Source organism: Haliotis cracherodii, unplaced genomic scaffold (genome assembly GCF_022045235.1).
Source record: "Haliotis cracherodii isolate W230 unplaced genomic scaffold, xgHalCrac1.p SCAF_26, whole genome shotgun sequence".
NCBI classification, from domain to species: Eukaryota; Metazoa; Mollusca; class Gastropoda; order Lepetellida; family Haliotidae; genus Haliotis; species Haliotis cracherodii.
Genome location: NW_027266282.1, coordinates 1192029 through 1211490, shown reverse-complemented (window position 1 = coordinate 1211490; position 19462 = coordinate 1192029). Strand labels below are relative to the sequence as shown.

The 19462-nt window shown below is 39.3% G+C and overlaps 1 protein-coding gene across 1 annotated transcript in view; it reads left to right on the top strand.

The window, feature by feature from the left end:
- Positions 1-19462, top strand: part of LOC139472992 (general transcription factor 3C polypeptide 5-like) — a 125297-nt gene that overhangs the window by 65044 nt on the left and 40791 nt on the right. The window lies entirely within an intron of this gene.

Below are 19462 nucleotides of genomic sequence, written 5' to 3'. Positions count from 1 at the left end.
TGTGTTTGGTGTGTTGAGAGAATCTCCTGAGCAGGTTTCAATCAGAGTCCCATATGATATATCTGTTTGGTGTGTTGAGAGAACCTGCTGAGCAGGTTTCCATCAGAGTCCAATATGATATATGTCTTTGTGTGTTGCGAGAACCTCCTAAGCAAGTTTCGATCAGAGTCCAATATGATATATGTGTTTGGTGTGTTGAGAGAACCTCCTGAGCAGGTTTCCATCAGAGTCCAATATGATATATGTGTTTGGTGTGTTGAGAGAACCTCTAGAGCAAGTTTCCATCAGAGTCCAATATGATATATGTGTTTGGTGTGTTGAGAGAACCTCTAGAGCAAGTTTCGATCAGAGTCCAATATGATATATGTGTTTGGTGTGTTGAGAGAACCTCCAGAGCAAATTTCCATCAGAGTCCCATATGATATATGTGTTTGGTGTGTTGAGAGAACCTCTAGAGCAAGTTTCCATCAGAGTCCAATATGATATATGTGTTTGGTGTGTTGAGAGAACCTCTAGAGCAAGTTTTCCATCAGTCCAATATGATATATATGTGTTTGTTGTGTTGAGAGAACCTCCTGAGCAAGTTTCCATCAGTCTAATATGATATATGCGTTTGGTGTGTTGAGAGAACCTCTAGAGCAAGTTTCCATCAGAGTCCAATATGATATATGTGTTTGGTGTGTTGAGAGAACCTCTAGAGCAAGTTTTCCATCAGTCCAATATGATATATATGTGTTTGTTGTGTTGAGAGAACCTCCTGAGCAAGTTTCCATCAGTCCAATATGATATATGCGTTTGGTGTGTTGAGAGAACCTCTAGAGCAAGTTTCCATCAGAGTCCAATATGATATATGTGTTTGGTGTGTTGAGAGAACCTCTAGAGCAAGTTTCCATCAGAGTCCAATATGATATATGTGTTTGGTGTGTTGAGAGAACCTCCTGAGCAAGTTTCCATCAGAGTCCAATATGATATATGCGTTTGGTGTGTTGAGCATGAGGCCAGTTTCATTCATATCAGGACAGGATGTGAGGAGTAGTATAGGTCGTTCTCCTGGAACCCTGAGACTGTAACACCCACGATGGGGCCAGATTTATACCTCAATGCTACTACTACTACAGGAGGGGAATTTTTTCTCTCTTCCATTAAAATTCTACGATTGACATGACATTAAACTAAATATTATTTGTTGTGAAAAACGAGAGGTGTCGAAACAGGATTGTATCAAAGTATAGGAAAAGAAACAAAGATGAATGTGCCCAAATAGGTGTACTCCAAATTAAACATTTGCAGTACATAAGATATATAAAAATGCTAAGAGCAGCACTACCAAGAGAAGCTTACACTGAAATTCACTCAGGCACTTTATCTGTTCGAGCAGCAAAACAGAGGTACCACAGATCACAAGCTAGAAATATGCGAATTCATGGAAACCAAGAGGGGGCAAATTCTCAACAGCAAGAAACGAAACAAGAAGAACTATTGAGGCCTACGATTGTCTCGAAAAAACATACCCTTTTCTATTCCTATCTGATAGAGAGACAAATCTTGGAGTCTTTAGGGTATACTTTCTACGAGCGGTACCAAAACCAGAGGCAGTTTCTAGAGATATACCTATGCTTCTTCCATCCTTCAATTGAGGCTGGCAAGATACTAGACTTTGTTTTCTTATTCAACAAGCATTGAAGCCTCGGCAAACTACGTATTGTTTCTTCTAGAGAAAGTGAAAGAAATCCACACAACCAATGCAGGGACTGTCTCACCACTTGTCCTACACCACCAAGCATATTCGAGGATCCTACTTCCACTTGCAAAGGCGGCGCCACAGACCACTGCGTTGATAGCAAGAAATGCCCACTATGGGTAAAGAGATTCACCACCCTACCACCACCCTAGTAGTCCCAGACCAGATAGTGACCCCTGGTTGTATAGTGAATATAGAAAATCTATACGACAACGAGTGCGCTGGGTGGTGTACCTGATTCTCAATACTTACCAAAAGTCTAGCAGAGCAGTGCCAATGTGGAAAAAACGACTACACCTTCCGAAAACCAGCCGGTGAAGGTGCCTTCCCCAACCTCCCCGATCCACCAAGAGAGAATCCACCCATCCTACAAATACCAAACCACGGTGGTCCGACAGATCTAGAATTATTACCAGCGCCACCCATTTCCAAACATAAGAAAGCATCAACATTGCCAGCTTGAAAATACGTGTGCACAAAGTTCGCCGTAGCAGCACTAGAGAGCAATGGACGAAAGATGAACAGACTACTCCTACATGTGGGTGGAGAAAAGGTGCCAGTCTTCGGATACCAGATACAAGAAGCCGTTTGAGAGATGGGTGGAATAGAGAACTTGCAGCTATCCAATGCACCATTCTATTGCATCCCAGACAAAGTCTGCCACTCACCAATCTCAGATAAAAAGCATGATAGAAAAACAATGCTCATCTTTACTCCGAGGAATAGCAAAGTAGTCAAAGAAGCGCCTGGTCTTGTAGACAGGACAGATAAAAATGCAATACAACTCGAGCCACCAACAGCTTCTCCTTCTCCTCCAAAGGGAATACCCCTAAAACAAGTAGAAATAGAGGAAACCAATCTATGGCGTCGTGCTGTAGGAGAAGAACGAGAAAAGCAAAGACACCTACGAGAGAAAAGAATAGACGAACTAGACAAAAACCGCTGTGGACTACAAAGAAAAAAGCATAGGTGGTAAAAAACTAGTCTATACGATTTTAGATTATGGAGAACAAAGAAAGTCTAGGAATTGGAATCGGGGGTGTATTTCCATACTTGGCTATAGAGAAAGTGGAGATAGCACCCGAGTTCTTCGAGGAGAAAGCGTCTGGGCAACAAAAGAGCTACGACATATTCTTTCTAGTATGGGCCGAAAATTCGAACAGGACAAGGACAAACATGGTAGGAAGACTTTCTGGCTGCCAGAAATAGAGCCCCTCCAAATCGAGATAGAGCCAACCAAATCCTTTGTAGTGGAAGATAAGACTATCCATTGGAACCCAATACGAGCCGTTGCGGCTCCAAATCAAGAACTACTTTCAGAATTGCTGCAAATACACCAGGAATACGAGGATCTATTACAGAAAAATGGGCTACATGTGGCTCCAGTACCAAAAACCAGGAGAAAAGCACTAGATCTAGAAGCAGGAGAATATACTTGCTGTCGGTATGCTAGAACAAAGTATCGTGGCAATCCAAGCGCATATTTGTATCTTGTTTCCAAAGATGGTGTAGAGACATCGGTATATGGATTCTTCTTGGAGAAAGCTATGGAGGACATCGAACTTCGTGGACCACTCATCTGTCGGCTTGGTAGAACGAAAAGAAAACCAGACAGAAAAATAGATCGTCTAGCCTATATTGCGCAAACTCTAGAAGAAGCCTAGTAGGCCGAAGAAACTACTCCATATCGAGTATATGCACTTTCTTTCTTTGGCTTGCTAGATTGTTCTAGATTCTCACTTGCTACACAATGTTTACAAGATTTTCGTACTACCTTCCAGACTAGTAGTGCGGCAAGAGAGATGTATGTCCACCGTTGTACCGACTGCACCATCGAGGCTACTTACTGGATATCCAGAGATTGGGTTTCCTCCGATTTCGATTCTTTCCCCAACATGGAGACTATTTCTAACAAGATATCTTTTGTTTCCACTGCTAGGTCTTCGAGGCCCTTCAAACGGTCGTAGAAATCTACAAGTGTGGGGGATAGAGATGGGGTTGTTGTGGGCAAAGTCACTCGAAATAGTTGTGGTTGGGATGTTGTTTGTGGCAAAGCTGGTGGAGATGGTTGTGGTTGGGATGTTGTTTGTGGCAAAGCTGGTGGAGATGGTTGTGGTTGGGATGTTGTTTGTGGCAAAGCTGGTGGAGATGGTTGTGGTTGGGATGTTGTTTGTGGCAAAGCTGGTGGAGATGGTTGTGGTTGGGATGTTGTTTGTGGCAAAGCTGGTGGAAATTGTTGTGGTGTAGATGTTGGTGGAGATGTTTTTCATATTTTATAGAGTCGAGTAGACCCAATACCATATCTTCGTTTTACTTCTACTGCAGATATCTTTCCATGGAGACTTTGGATTTCTCGGATCTGTTCTTCCGATAGATCTTTCTTAGGGAGCATTTTTTATTATACAATACCTACCCCATTTGTCTAGATAGAAAACCTAGGAAATTGCTATATTTTATTAAATTTGCTAGCAAAAATATAGCAAAATATAGCAACCATTCACCAAGACTGATTTAGAGATTATAACAGAAAACTGTCAATTGAAGTATTCACTAACTTTAGAAGTGTTGATTCAACAGTGACTGTTATGTCTGTAAGGTGGAGAGCTCTTAAGTATATTTGTCTCATTGATGAGAAAACTGTTCAGTGTTCACTGTTGAAGTATTTACTTTATTGTTTCAATACTTTAAGGTTGAAGTTGAGAATTTAGAACCAAACAACGTTAAAAGTATAAGGCTTAAAAAAATACAAGAATTGGTTCTCAGGCACTGGCTTTTGAAAATATTGTGCGGGCAGGCAGTATTTTTTAAAAATTATTTTTAAATCTAGTATGTAACCAAAAAAGCAGCTGTGTAAATCAACCTGGGAAAGGGCCTCCCTACATAAATGTATTCCTTGAGTAAAATACTGGAATACAGTATCAGTGTGTTCATAATACACGCATACTATGAGCTCTGATTTTATTTCACAACTGGAGGATGTTTGTAATCCATTATATTACTTTTATCCAAGATTTCATTCAGTTTTGTTTACATTAATTTCAGCGCAATCGTGTCTGAACTGATCGGCAAATCAAATCAACTCACCATGAACTCGCCCTGATACGAACATTAAACATTAGAGATACAAAGTCTTCTGTCGTCCTATCACTGTATTGAAATTTCTTTTCAGTTATGATACTGGCCATGATATTAAGTACTTTTCAACAAAATCACCCATAGATGGCTGATTGCTATTTCTGGCCTTATTTTACAGATAAAACACATGTAATCTTAATCTCTATGTATGAAACATTGTCAGGCATACAATACACAAATACCATTGAATTTTAAATCATCATGTCAAGTGATGTTTTATCGTTCCTACGAGCATCCTGTCTAAGGTTTTTAATCGGAAAACGCATCTGTTGTATGGTACATCAACAAGATGATATCGCCAAAATCCCCATTGCTACTGCAAAAGACAATCCAGTTCTTCTAACTGGTAGACTTGATTCGGATTCAAGTTCAAGGCTCATTCTTGGGAATCCAAATGTGACCACAAATGCATAACCATCCCCTGACAGAATGGCAGCTCAATCCAGAGATATGTAATTGCTACTACCAGCTCTACTGAATGCCAGAAGTCTGTCTGTTTTGCAACCAGATACCACTACTGAGGTTCATCTCCCCAGTACCAGACCCTTGGGCCTTTTGGCCCTGATAATCATGAAGACCTCTCACTGCACCCAGTGAGAGCCTTAAGGATCTACCTTAAAGCTTAAGAAATCCTTTGACACTCACACAGGAGATTATTCATCCCTTTGTCATCTGCTATGAATTATCCCAGACTACAGTGTCCTTTAGGTCATGCTCAGTTCTCCTACAGGCTTAGACCTTTGCGGTTTTAACACCTCCAGTATCCTCCAACCCACATGAGACATGGTATGCATGTCGTAAAAGGCGACTAATGGGATCTGGTGGTCAGGCTTGCTGATGGATATTCATGATGTCAATCACTGGACTCTATTATTTTCAGACCGCAATCATATAGCCGAAATATTGCTGAGTGAGGTGTTAAACAACAAACGAACGAAGATGAGACGTGGGCGATGACATAAACCATGGCTTTACACAGGAACTGTACACTTATTAGCAATAATGGAAGGTTATTTCTTGACGTCAGACACAGTGTTTGCTTCCCACTCCCTGAGTAGTATAGGTAATGGGGGTTCTGGCTCACTTCCACTGGAGCCAGTTTCATATACCTATACTGCTACTACAGGTAGCACTTTTTATGTGTAAATGACTATGCGATTCAACGATAGTCATGAGATTAAGCTAAACTGACTCTAGCTCACCAATACCTGGAGCCAATGATATAAATTTTTATAGGTAATGATGGTTCTGGCTCACTTCCACTGGAGCCGGAGTTGTATTAAACGAAACATCAATATTAATTAATAATGAATAAAATTTACTATAGCCCACAAGGATATTGGAAAGGTATAGGAGCAATAAAAAAATTAGCCACCGCGGCTAAGGTATCTAAAGATGTGGCCAAGGATTGGTTAAAGAAACAAGCGATGTGGCAAATATATTTACAGGCTGACCTCTTGTTTCTTCCCCACGATAAGGTAAAACGCAAAAGGTATAAATACGCTTTAACAGTAGTGGATGTGGCTAGTCGATACAAAGAGGCTGAGCCATTAACCTCGAAAGATTCAACAGAAGTAGCTAATGCACTGAGTCGCATATATAAACGTGGACCGCTAAAATGGCCTAAGCTATTTCAAGTAGATCCTGGTCGCGAGTTTATGGGATCGGTAACTAAACTGTTAACAAAGCACAACGTGAAAATCGTCCGTGGTGAAAGAGAGGCCCACCGTAGTCAAGCCATTGTTGAAAGATTTAACCGGACACTAGCGGAACGTTTGTTTGGCTATCAGTATGGGATCGAAATGAAATCCGAGCGATTGAGATCAACCGAATGGGTGACACGATTATCAGCCGTTGTATCAGCGCTGAATAATGAAGTAACGAGATTAATAGGGAAGAAACCATCCGATGCGATTAAAATGAAATCAGTGACTTCCGAATCTTCAGCACCGAGGAGAGGCAAAGAACGAAAACTTCCGGATAGAGTAAGGGTAAGATATTTATACCAGCCCGGTGAACTCGAGGGAGGCCTACGTCGCGCAACCGATCCCATATGGTCCCTTAAGACGTATAACATTAGTCGATTGGTTACGAAAGAAGGAGAGCCTATTCTTTATTATCTTCAAGATGGACCGGGTAGGGAATTTGTATGAGAAGAATTGTTCATAGTTCCCGACGGTAAGATATTACCACCATAACCATAAACATAGGTAGTTACACCATCCTTATCAATCCATCTCTTTGTATCTAAGAGGGATAATGATGTCTTGTTCATTCTTAATCCATATATCCTATGATTGTAACTTCTTAAAGAGTTCATCTCGTGTTTGAACGTTCTACCGTTGAATAATGATTCTTTATACTGTTCGTGTTTGATATGCTTTTTTACCACATACTTCTTAACACCCTTAGCTTTTCTTATCTCTCCATTATCAGACTTTTTTATAGAATACATCTTAGGTCTTAATCCTACATACTCCGCTATAGGAGTCCCAGCACATTCATCCTTCTTCTTACCTAACACCTTTTTATTTACTACGCTGTGCAATGGATTATCTTTTGGGTAATCGCTCGTGTCGTACATATCTATTTTTTCTGCCATTTCTTTATACACATCCTCGGTTTGTATTTCCATCAACAAAGAATCTGTGTCGGTATATAACACCTCGCATCTATCGCCGTATTGCTTCTTAAGTTCGTTGTAATAAAAGTCATACATTAAGTGTTTTGACAAGTCGAGAATACTGATACCAACGTAGACCGGTCTGTTGAATTTTATATTACTCTTCTGCATATGCAACGCGGCTAAGTCGTTATCGAATATCTTGCTTCTGTTAAAAGCTGGACTGGCTATAAGTTTCCTGAGTCTTTCTTCCTCATTAGATCTGACTAATTTAACATCAACACGCTTCCTTAGATTCTCCATAGTTTTACCGAATACCGAGTTATTCATGAGCTTATATAGATTCTTTTCGAAATCACTGGTGGCTATCTTTCTTAAATCTGTGTTCAACCTTATATAGGGCTCCATCCAAGGGCTTTGATCAAACTTTAGAACTCTGTGTATTTTCTTAAGTTTCATACCTAACGATAGATATAACTGGAGATTTCTGTAGTGAACTATATATTTTGTCTTATCCATCAAATTTGGTATGAGTTTTTCTACGTTAACTAACCTACTATTACCCATCAAGGAGTGTTGATATTCCGACATCCAATCTTTATTAACCATTAATCTTTCAGGAGCTAGCGGATAACTGTTATGGTCTTTATGTAAGGAATTTGGATATCCCAAGTCAACTTCTAGTATGTACCCTTTATTCTCATCATTATTATCGATATCATCGACCAACTCAAAACCACATGTGGGTAAAGGTTGACTCATAGCCCATCCGTACAAATTGTTAGCGTCGAGATATAATATGTGCGTGTCGGGTTTACTCGGATCGTATCCTTCCACTAATTTATTATTAGCCTTAGAATACCTTTTCGCTGCCATCTATATACCCCCTCTTAATCCTTTCTCAATAAACAAGTGCATATCGTAATCTGTGAGTAGTTTTAGTTCTACGCCGGTCTTCTTCAACAATGCATCCCACGATAGTCCGGGACTGGAATAGTACCATGCCGGGTCCAAGCCGTATTGTTTTAAACACGTCTTTCTAAATATCTCGAATATATCGGCGAGTAACAGTACATCGGTTTTTAAGTACAGATCGTGATAATCACCTAATTTCTTACAACCTAATTTATTCCAGACCGTCAGAGCGTGTTCATAATCGGCATCTGTTATTCTAGATTCTGTTAAGTTACTATAGAATGATTCGAGGGGTGGTAATTCAGTTTCTTCGAATCTAGACCAATCATCCATATATTCGTAAGGATATACACCTTTTCTCAGCAACAAATGACGAGTTATCTTATCGGTATATTGATTTGTTATCGCGAAGTCATCGGGATTGTTCGCATTAGCTAAATTGTCCAGGGAAGATAACAGAAACTGTACGGAGTCTATGAATCTAAGCCCATTACTTTGCTTTATTCTAGATTTCCCATCCTTGTCCCTATAATGTATAGGTTTAGTCAACGAGAACGATATGTATTTTTCCATATTGTAAGGAATGCACGTTAAACCGCCGTCGGTCTTTGAGATAGCTTGCATAATGAGATGTGACTCGTATCCTCTAAGGTTATGAAACACAACGGGAATGGGTATTGTTTGAGCATTCAGTTTTAGTTTCAAGTTACACTCGTTATGAGCGGCTCCCCGATAATTACCCGTGACGTGACAATGATCTCTTACGGAATCCCCATCCAGGGGTTTATTACAAACGTGACAACTCGTTGACTTCTTGTGGGCCCTCGAATCATCTATCGTCATACGCATGGGTTTCTTACACGATAATTTTTCCCTGATTATTCTCTCTTCATTTTGTAAATATTCTAGGAACTTTCCCGCTGCATCGGGACCTCTGTAAATCACGGGAGTGTTTGTTTTCCCATCATACCTTACAACTATATATCCAAACCCACAAGGAATATGTTCTTGAGTTTTGTACGTACCTTGATTATTATCTTGGTTGGTATTTTCTATGGGTTTGATAAGCGCTTCGAAGTCGGCGTAAATTACGTACGGTACTGGCATTTGATTACAATAATGTTCAAATTTTAATATATTTTATCCCTCTTTAGGCATATCGATCCTGATAGCATTCTGTCCAACACCTCTACAGTCTTCTTTATGCGCTTCTAATAGATCTTGTCTGCTATACCCATGCAGGCATCTTTCGCAGAAATATTTCTTTTCCTTATGTTTTGTTTGATCGTATAGCACCCTGTTTAAACTCTTTATCCACGTATAATGATATTTACCATCTTTTTCGATCAAAAATGAATTGATTCTGGGGATATGTTCCAGAGCGGAGCTTATCCTGTGTACAACAATTCCATTAGAATGTCCGAAAACATTTATAGCTAAATTATTTTGCTTTTCCACCTTATCAATTTGTGATATTGGTGTAGGTTCGTCTATACCATCGAAGTTGAGTCTATCGTTTTGGGGATAGCTAGAAGGTCTATCCGGATTTTTGTCTACGGGAAACAATGAAGATCTTATCATCATTCTTAAACAATCATTGGATTTATTTTTTACGTTAATTATGGCTTTTTTCTTCTTATAATACGGGGGTAAATCTATATAAGATCCACTTTGAAAGGCATATAATTTGCTACATCTAAATATAAACTATCGATTCTATCCACACCCCAACCCGAACCTCTATTAGTCCAGCGTTCTAAAGTTTCCTGTATCCTCTGAATTGATGTATCTAATGATGCGTTTATAGTATCGGATTCGGTTATAACTTCTTGATTGCTACGGAAATATGGTTCGGTATAATCGACGCTATCGTCTGTGTTACTTTTACTCAATGATTACTTTTAATCGTCAGCTGGTATTTTATACTATGTAAATCATCTAACTCCTCGTTAATTTTACTCGATATGATGGGCTTAATATCGTTAACATCCATGTTGGAATTAATATCCATCTTCCAACCTCTTAGATATTTACCAACACCAGCGGATGTGGGTACAAATATTAATTCTTGTTGTTTATTATCATCATTATTATCAATATCTAGTAAATCGATCAATTCAGCTCTTCTCATTCGAGAATAACCTCTCAGCCCACTGTTACTCGCTCGAGCTTTGAGTTCTCTAACAGTCTGGGGTTTGTTGTATTCCAAACCGAGTAAGGTAATCAATTCAGCTTTTTTCATACGAGAATATCCATGTAGACCACGTTGCTTTGCCATAGCCATCAACTCTCTGACAAAAACCATTGTGGTTGAATGGTATATGCAAAATGAGACAAATGTCTAATTGGTTGTTTTCATATATCTAAATACGTATTCTCCCCAACCTATTCCTCTCATTGATGTAATCTCTCTTCCTAGCATAAATAATCTGGTTCCTGACCCTATCAGCACCGTGTTTCTTACATAAACTTTGTATTGTTCTAAAGCTTCGTTATGTCGTTTACGCTCCTCTTCAACTTCTTTAGCATTTGATTCCCTCATACTGGAAAATAAATAATTACTCCCCGTAAAAGCTAGAGCATTAACAACACCGACCATCATCGCAATTGATGCCATATATTTGATAATATAAAATATTCAAATGTTTATATGAATATAAATATTCAAATGTTTAATTACTTCGTCATGTCTTCCGGGATAAGTCCTTGTTTGATGAGCATATCCTTCGTTGCCATTGCTAATCCAATATCCAGAACCATCATACCTATATCAAATCCATTAAAATCTAGCTTGGGAGGTGTGGCTTTAGTAATCATTTTAGCCATACGGGCATAGCCAATGGCCAAGCCGGTGACCACCGCTGAATGATACGTTGCGTTCACCAACATTTTACCGTCTGTAACTGGAGTAGTCATGCTTCTTATAGCATTATATGAGGACTAACCTCTAATTGAACTTGTTGTTGCGGCGGGGGTGACGTTTTCTCTTCTCCGGTCTTATAAAAGAACCATACAGCCGCTATACCTGCAACTCCTACTAGTGCCCATGTTTAATCGGATTAATATTTGAATTATTTATTAATTTTGCTTTGCGCGCCAGTCCTCCCTTTCTTCCTGCAGCTATTTTTTTGGGGTTCTTAGTAACTCTGGGTTGTTTTTGTGGTTCCTCATTCACTTGTTGTTCCGTTTCCGCAATCTGTTGCGTTTCCGCAATCTGTTGTGGTTGCGTGTTCACAATCTGTTGTGGTGTCACCTGTTGAGTCTCCATTATTTATTTGAACTTCGTTCTTTATATTATTAAGTGGGCACGTATGTTTAAATTGACAATACCTAGCCGTTATTAAAGCTGTGGTGAACGGAGCTAAGATCATTCCGAATCTATGATAAAACTCACAGCTCACTGAGCTTATAGCGTGTTCGATGAATGGGTCTTTCTCGAGAGATTCGCATAAATACATGCGATGTTCTGCCGGGATGGGGAGAAACGTACTAGCTACGACTGTGTATAGTTGTAATATAGACGACCCTATCGTTTTAGTCATGGTAGCTCCCAGTCTAGACTCGTAACACGCGTACAGTTTTTTAATCTCTTCGTCGGTCATGTTATCAATTTTTTCGATTGGTATAATTTTCTCCCAAATATTGGGAACATTTTCCACCGGCTACCAAAGCCGCAAGTCTTTCTCTGTATTTATCTAAAGATTTATCTGCATCAGATTCTTTGAGCATTTGTTCGATGAGTTCGTCGCATTCCATAATGTAATACCTAAGGAGATATTTAAGTCTAACATAATGGAATATGACATATCCAATACATCCCGTAATAATGAACTGTTGCGAAAGAATGAGGATTTCGAACCACATTTTATGTAATATTAACCGCTAATGTTCAATTTGCTACATTTTTTATATAATTTTGCTATATTTGCTATAATTTGCTACGATTTGCTACATTTTTGCTAAGCAATTGCATAAGCAGCTGGTTGATCGGTTTTTAATACGAGTTTACAGTGCTTCGTTGCTGCTAACACTTTTCTGACTTTATCTCGTTCACCCTTGGTATAAATGACATCATTTTCGCGTAAACATTCCTCGAATGAATCTCTGTCTTTGCAATGAAACAGTGCTACCCATTTGGTCTGCTCTCTGAGATCTTTCAGGACAGAGTTGTATATTTGAGTAAGTACCCAAACGCTATGTTGAGTATGCCGTCCGGAGAATGCTAAATACGAAAGCATATCTTTCTTTTTTGTGAGTTCTTTACTCGCGCTGCAGTCGTCTATTACGAAAAGGGTTGATTCTCCTTTGTATTTTTCGTGACATACTCGGAGACAGTCTTGTAAATGATCGCCCGGATCGACTCTGTGTACCCCGTCGTCATTCATTACCCAATCTCTCGATAAGTATGTTTTATTAACGCTTATAGTCGGGCACAGAATAATAATATGATCGAAAACGTCCCGATAATGACTTTCTAAAATATCTAGAATAAAAGCTGTTTTTCCGCAGCCCGTTTGCCCGCATATGATAACGCAGTGCGGATCTTTAGGTAAAAGATTATTAATAGATTGCTTGCACGAATCTCCCATTTTGTATATTAAGTTGCGCATCCATAATCACGTACAAATATATGTTTAATTTACCAGCTGATTCCTGGAGCTTCGTTATCTGTATGGTGACACCCTCGCTAGCATTTTCTATTCTCCTCCCACTGCCGTGTAGTTGGTCATCGTCCGTTGTTCGCATGTCGAGCCATAGCGCATACTTCGTGGTGAGGTATTCACCCATCGATACACTCCCGAGAGACAGATCTTTCACGACCGCATTAACTTCCGGGAAACGTTTTATAGAAGGAAGTATTTTAATCTCATCCCACTGGTGATACGCTAGCATTCCTTGGCTATATAGTTGATTTGGAACGCCTTCGATAGTCAATTCTACTTTTGTATTCTTGGGATTGTAGAACTTCTCGGTATTTCTTTTAAACGCATCGGAGGGGTCCTCGAACAACATTAAAATACACTTCATTGACATCATGGGGACGTTTAGATTGATATTCCACATCGTATCTTTTTTGTCCCTCGTGATCTTTCGATGTCGCAGCACGCGATCGTACAAAATGGCTAAACTTCCCGAATAATGGTTACGAATTTGTCTGGCTAATTCGGGATCCGTTATCATATCGTACTACAGCGAGATATTGTCAATGGAATAGCTAGCATCTTCAGCAGCGGATCTGATTACTCTACCGTAGTCATTAAAAGCGAGTTCGTATTCTAACCTATCGCCTAGGGATGCTTGATAAAAAGGTATGTTGGAATCTAGTAATTCAAAGTCTAGCGGAATATAGAATCGGTTACCTAATGTGTCGACAACGGCCTTATCTTTTACAAAGGTACCATCACCATTTTCAGCACCTACGCGCAGTCTCAATGTGTTCGGATTACAAATACCTTGGTACTGTAAGTTTTCCCGCTCATTATCCGTTCTCCAGAGATCCATGTAACTATAGTATACATCGCTATCGTTGATACTCAAAACCTCATTACCGCTAATTTTAATGGCGATTTTCTTAACGATAGCACGACCTATGTTCTGAACAGGCTCCCTGTTAACGTCGGTAGAAGTCAAAATAATCGTAAATGCTAGTCGGACAGTTCCCGGAACTAACACATCGTGTGCGCCGAGATTAGGAAAGCGAACCAGAAGCGTTTGATTCTGATCGATGGTACTAGGGTTATTTGTTATAGTAACAGACTGACAAATTGCCTTGACCCCTAATGGATCTCGAAGTCTGCGTTGTGGGTTTAACTTGCGTCCGTATTGCAAAGACATTGTTATATTGAAAACATGTACCCTATGTTTAATATAAAAATGACTAATTTTGAACATAATGACTTAGATCTAAGTACCTTTGATGACTTTGATAACCAGAATCCAATCGAAGATACTGATGAAACCAACTTTGGTGGCACGAATCTTAACGATGAAATTTTACAATCAACCGTCAATGATTATGCCTTTAAAGATGATAGTCCTATTGTTCGTGAATATTCAAAGTTTGAGATAGATAGTAAAGGAATATTGCGACTGCGTGACGCTCCGGATATTGACCTTATGCATTCTCGTACTCGTAAGCCCCTAGCTTTGTCTACGATAGCCAATAAACACGGTATCGGCACTGTTCGTGATAAATTAGGTTTTGTGGACTACGGACGAGCAATACTTTCCGCGAAGACTACTAAGGCTCTTCAGACTATGAGGAAAGAACTCGTTAATACAGATGATTTGGAAGCAGCCTTGATGGTGGCCTCGGACGGACTCGGAGAAATCTTAGATACCTATTACGATAATTCCACATTACAGGTACCACATTCAGAGTTCAGTATTAGGGAATTACGAGGTCTTGACAAGGCAATGCGAACAATGCGGGGAGAACTCATCAATTATACAGCCAAGCTATCCGAAATCGACAAGTTTATAGCTTACGAGAAAACAAAACTCGAACAGGCGGGCGATGAGTTCAGTAGACACCGCGTAGCGGAAAGATTGCGTAACTTAGAAGAGGAAAGATCGGCCCGCCTCGAAGCAGCTTCCAGTAATAGAAAGGCACTTCGTTCGCAAATCAGTCGTATTCGAGAAACTATCGATCAAGTCCTCAACGATGACGACACACTGGCCGATAAAATTAAAACATTGTTCAGAGAACAGGGAATAACAATTGCCAGTATTTTAACCGCGTTGGGATTTATTATATCGACTTTGACTCTCGCGTTAACCGGTGGCACAGGTGGTACAGGTGGAGGCGGATCACCCCCTAGTGATAAAAACGGGATAAAAGAGTGGATAAAAAAGCATTTAAAAGCATTAGGTTCAGCACTGGGAAAGCTCGCTGAGAAAGCCGCGGCTGCACTTCCCGGTATAATAGGGAGTGTTGTTTCCTGGCTATTGAATTTATTAGCTAAGACCACCACTTGGCTTAGTCAAAACTTGTGGGCACTGATCGTAGCAATTGCAGGGCTGTTGTACGTATCCGCTAAGAACTATTTAACCAAATCAGTTCGCTGACCAAATCATTAGTAAACCAGTCGAGACTCCACCCACTACAAGCGCTGTTTTTTCATCAATATGTTGTTGATTTTTAGCCGCAATATGCGATGATACTTGTGCATCAGTAGATGTTTGTGAAACATGTGGTGTTTGTGGCTGGACTATTCCCTTTTCGCCCGTGATTGTTTGCGTTATTAATTCGACGTTCATATCTGAATTTATACCTGGTTTTTGTTGATCGGTAGCGATAACAATTTTATTATCATAGCCTATCACTTGACCGATCTTAAGTTCCATATTACTCGGAGACATGTATAGTCCAGGCGCATAAACGAAGTCCACTTTGGATTGAGTGTACTGTAATGCATCTTGAAAACGCTTTATAGACGATGGTATGTCAACTGGTGAATTAATGGCGTCCTCCACGTTTGAGACAAACTGTTTTTGCGCATCGAGCGCCTCCCAGAACCGATAATGGACGTTCGTGTTTGCGATTGCGCTCTGAGAATTGCCCATACATAAGTTCTTATCGATTCATTAACTCTTACAAATCCTGGGTTAGTAAAATTATTTTCCGTTTTATCATTAAGAAATTCATTCCAAGCGTTTGCGGTATCGTTCATTTGTATAAATTTTGTAACAATATAGATTAAACCACTCTTAAAACTCATAATATCCCCTCTCCAATCGTTACTATAAAGTTCCCAGCCTTTATACCAATCACCGGTTTTATGCCAATGATCATATATTCTTGCGTAAAGTTTGCTGGTACTATACAACTTACCAAAATTAACATTTATTTTATTAAGTTCTTTATATACATAATCGCTTTCTTCTTTGACGGATATTTTTTCCTCTGTGTAAGGAACACCTAGGCCATGGTTTGCTCCTTTAATACGCCAATCTTTACTCGTAGAAACATTAAATTCCTGACAAATACGCCTCCTGACCTATCATAATTATTATTTGTGGAATTCCACGCTCGATCCTGCGGTAATGGAGCACTAATTTCTTTAAGTATACGTCTAATCTGATAGTACACGTGAAATGTTATAACAGACTTATTCAGTTCAAATCCTGGAGCATAAAGAGATACGCCACATTCCGTTGTGGCACACCATACGGCAAAGTTTAACTGATTCTTCCAAAACTGCATCGGATTGTGAAACCAATCGTGCACCATTTTATCGCTAGTTGCCGTGACTCTGTATTTTTCAAAGATATCGGGGAATTTAACTAAAAATTCAGCACCAGAGGCAGTTACTATAATCGATTGATTAGTAATGTATCTCGATTTCATATTTAAGTTATGATATAGTATCATTGTATATTTAATATGTATCTTACACTCCTGGGAATAACAAATGGCCAGTCTCTGAACTGCTTCATACTATCGATAACTCGGATGGTCAGCTCAAAGTCGCTCTATGCGATGTAATGTATTACCCACGGTGGACCAATATAAATGCTACGAGGGGTTATAATAATGAGACAGAAATAAATGGTCAAAAATACATTATACCTGATGGGTATTACAGCGTATGCTCACTCAATGATGAATTTTTTAAGCCTAATGGAATTAGTCTCACACAAAATGAGTCAAATGGGTTACTGATTTTAAACGCTGGAAAAAAGGATGTAAAGCTTTACGAGAACTTAGCATACACACTTGGATAGGAAGGAGAAATAACAGTAATCAAGACATCATATCAGGGACGTGATTTACCCGATTTAGTTCCCTATAAAGAGTTGTGCATCCATCTTGATCAAATCAGTACGACGGATAATATTCAACTAGAAAGTCCTTCAACTCTGCTCAGATGTGTTCCAGTGAAAAATGAAAAATACAATAGCGGTAGAACGGAATCTTTTTCAACATTACAACATAAAAAATTGAAGCGGGGTATTATTTCAGACCTCAAAATTTCTGTATTAGATGTAAAACACCAACCTGTACATATAGGATACTTAAGTGTAACACTCCATATTATAAATAATGGTTGATTCATCAGGCCCTGGAACGATCAGACAATGTAATACAATTGCGCTTTCCGATCTCGGAGACACGGAAGGATTCGGTAAACCCGGTAACAATTGTAAGTTATACGCTTTACACTTACACGATAATGTATACAAGCGGAAAGAAGTTATATTCCCGGAAAATCTAGAAGATTTAAGCGATGTCGACGTTAGTAGACTCCTTAAAACCACTCCGTACAATATTATTTACAACAGTGAGAATAAATGGACTATGGTCGAAGCAAACATCAAGTGGCTACTGAATATCGTCATTACCCCACCTTATGTGATGCTGGGTAAGGGACATAATTTAACTAAGATAATAAATAGTGGCATCGTACTCGCGGCCTATATCCCGTCAAAACGAAAAAGTGCAATACCTAATATTTCTACGCTTATTATTGAAGTCTTGTTCAGATAAGGTTGATGTATACTCTCAAAACATTTAAGCAAGACCAATTAAAGACTATTATATATTCGTAATATACACTATGAGTTTATATCCAGCGCTCGATGAAGCAATTGAAAAGATGGAAACTGTTGATGGATTTCGATTACATCAACTAAGCGACATAAAACATCGAATAGAAAAGGATAGGGAGTTGAGACTTGGATTGTATAAAAAATATCGCAGAGCCGTGAATGCTCTGGACGGAGTTGACACCGCTCTTGTAGTGGCTAGCATGGGACTCGGTGTAGCCGGTGTCGGTTTACTATCAAATATAATCGCCGCGCCTATCGTGCTCGGCATGGAAATAACTGCCGGAGTCTCGGGACTGGCAGGAATAGCGATAAAATTCATTTCTCGTAGGTTACAAAAGAAAGCATTAAAACACGATAGTATTCGAATACTCGCCGAAGCAAAGTTGAACAGCATTGAGGATCATATTTTGACAGCAATGGCCGATTGTAAGATATCCGAGGATGAGTTTCGTTTAGTGCTGTCGGTACTCACCAAATACAACGAAATGAAGCAGGAGATTCGATCAAGATCTCATAAGACCAATGGTATTAGCGAAGATGAGAAAAAAAAGTTCATAGATCAGGGGAGGCAACAAGCGCGTCAATTATTCCGTGCCAAAACCAAAGAACTGGTTGGAGATTAAAAATAGATTGCTTACTATCGTTTGATCACATTTAGACAAATGCTTACATAAATATATATAATAATGGAAAAAACTATTAAATGGAGAGAATTACCACAAGGTTTTTATTATATCAGTGATGTCAAACCAACCAAATACGGTAATCAATTGTTTCTTATCAATTTACAAGAAGAGTGTAGTTATATAGTCTGGTCTCCTAGTAAAATGAACGAAGAACTTAATAAAAATGTTGAATATCGCTTTATCGATAAAAATAATGAAGAATATTTTTATTACCATTTAGGCTCATCTAAAGCAATGATTGACCCCAGGTATTGGTGAGCTAGAGTCAATCTCATGACTATTGTTGAATCGCATCATCATTTTGGCATAAAAATTTCCCTCTGTAGTGGAAGTGAGCCAGAACCATCATTACCTATAAAAATTTATATCATAGACTCCAGGTGGTGATGAGCTGGAGTCAATTTAGCTGAATCTCATGACTATCGTTGAATCGCATAATCATTTACACATAAAAAATGCTACCTGTAGTAGCAGTATAGGTATATGAATCTGGCTCCAGTGGAAGTGAGCCAGAACCCCCATTACCTATACTACTCCCTGAGTGACATCTTTTTCTCAGACCTTCATAGACTTCATCAGATCGAACCCATTGTTTTAGCTCAACAAGGGACAGCATAACGTCAGCACAGTTGAGGATGACTTGATACCGGCATCCAGCTGGATCGCGTGTCGTTACGTGTAAATACTGAAATAAATATTGAGTGTAGTACACTTGTTTATTTCTTTGTTAGCTTAGTTAGGGTCCCAGAGTTCCAAATTGAGGGAAAATATACTTTTCTTTAGAGACTTTACGTCTTCTACATAGAGACC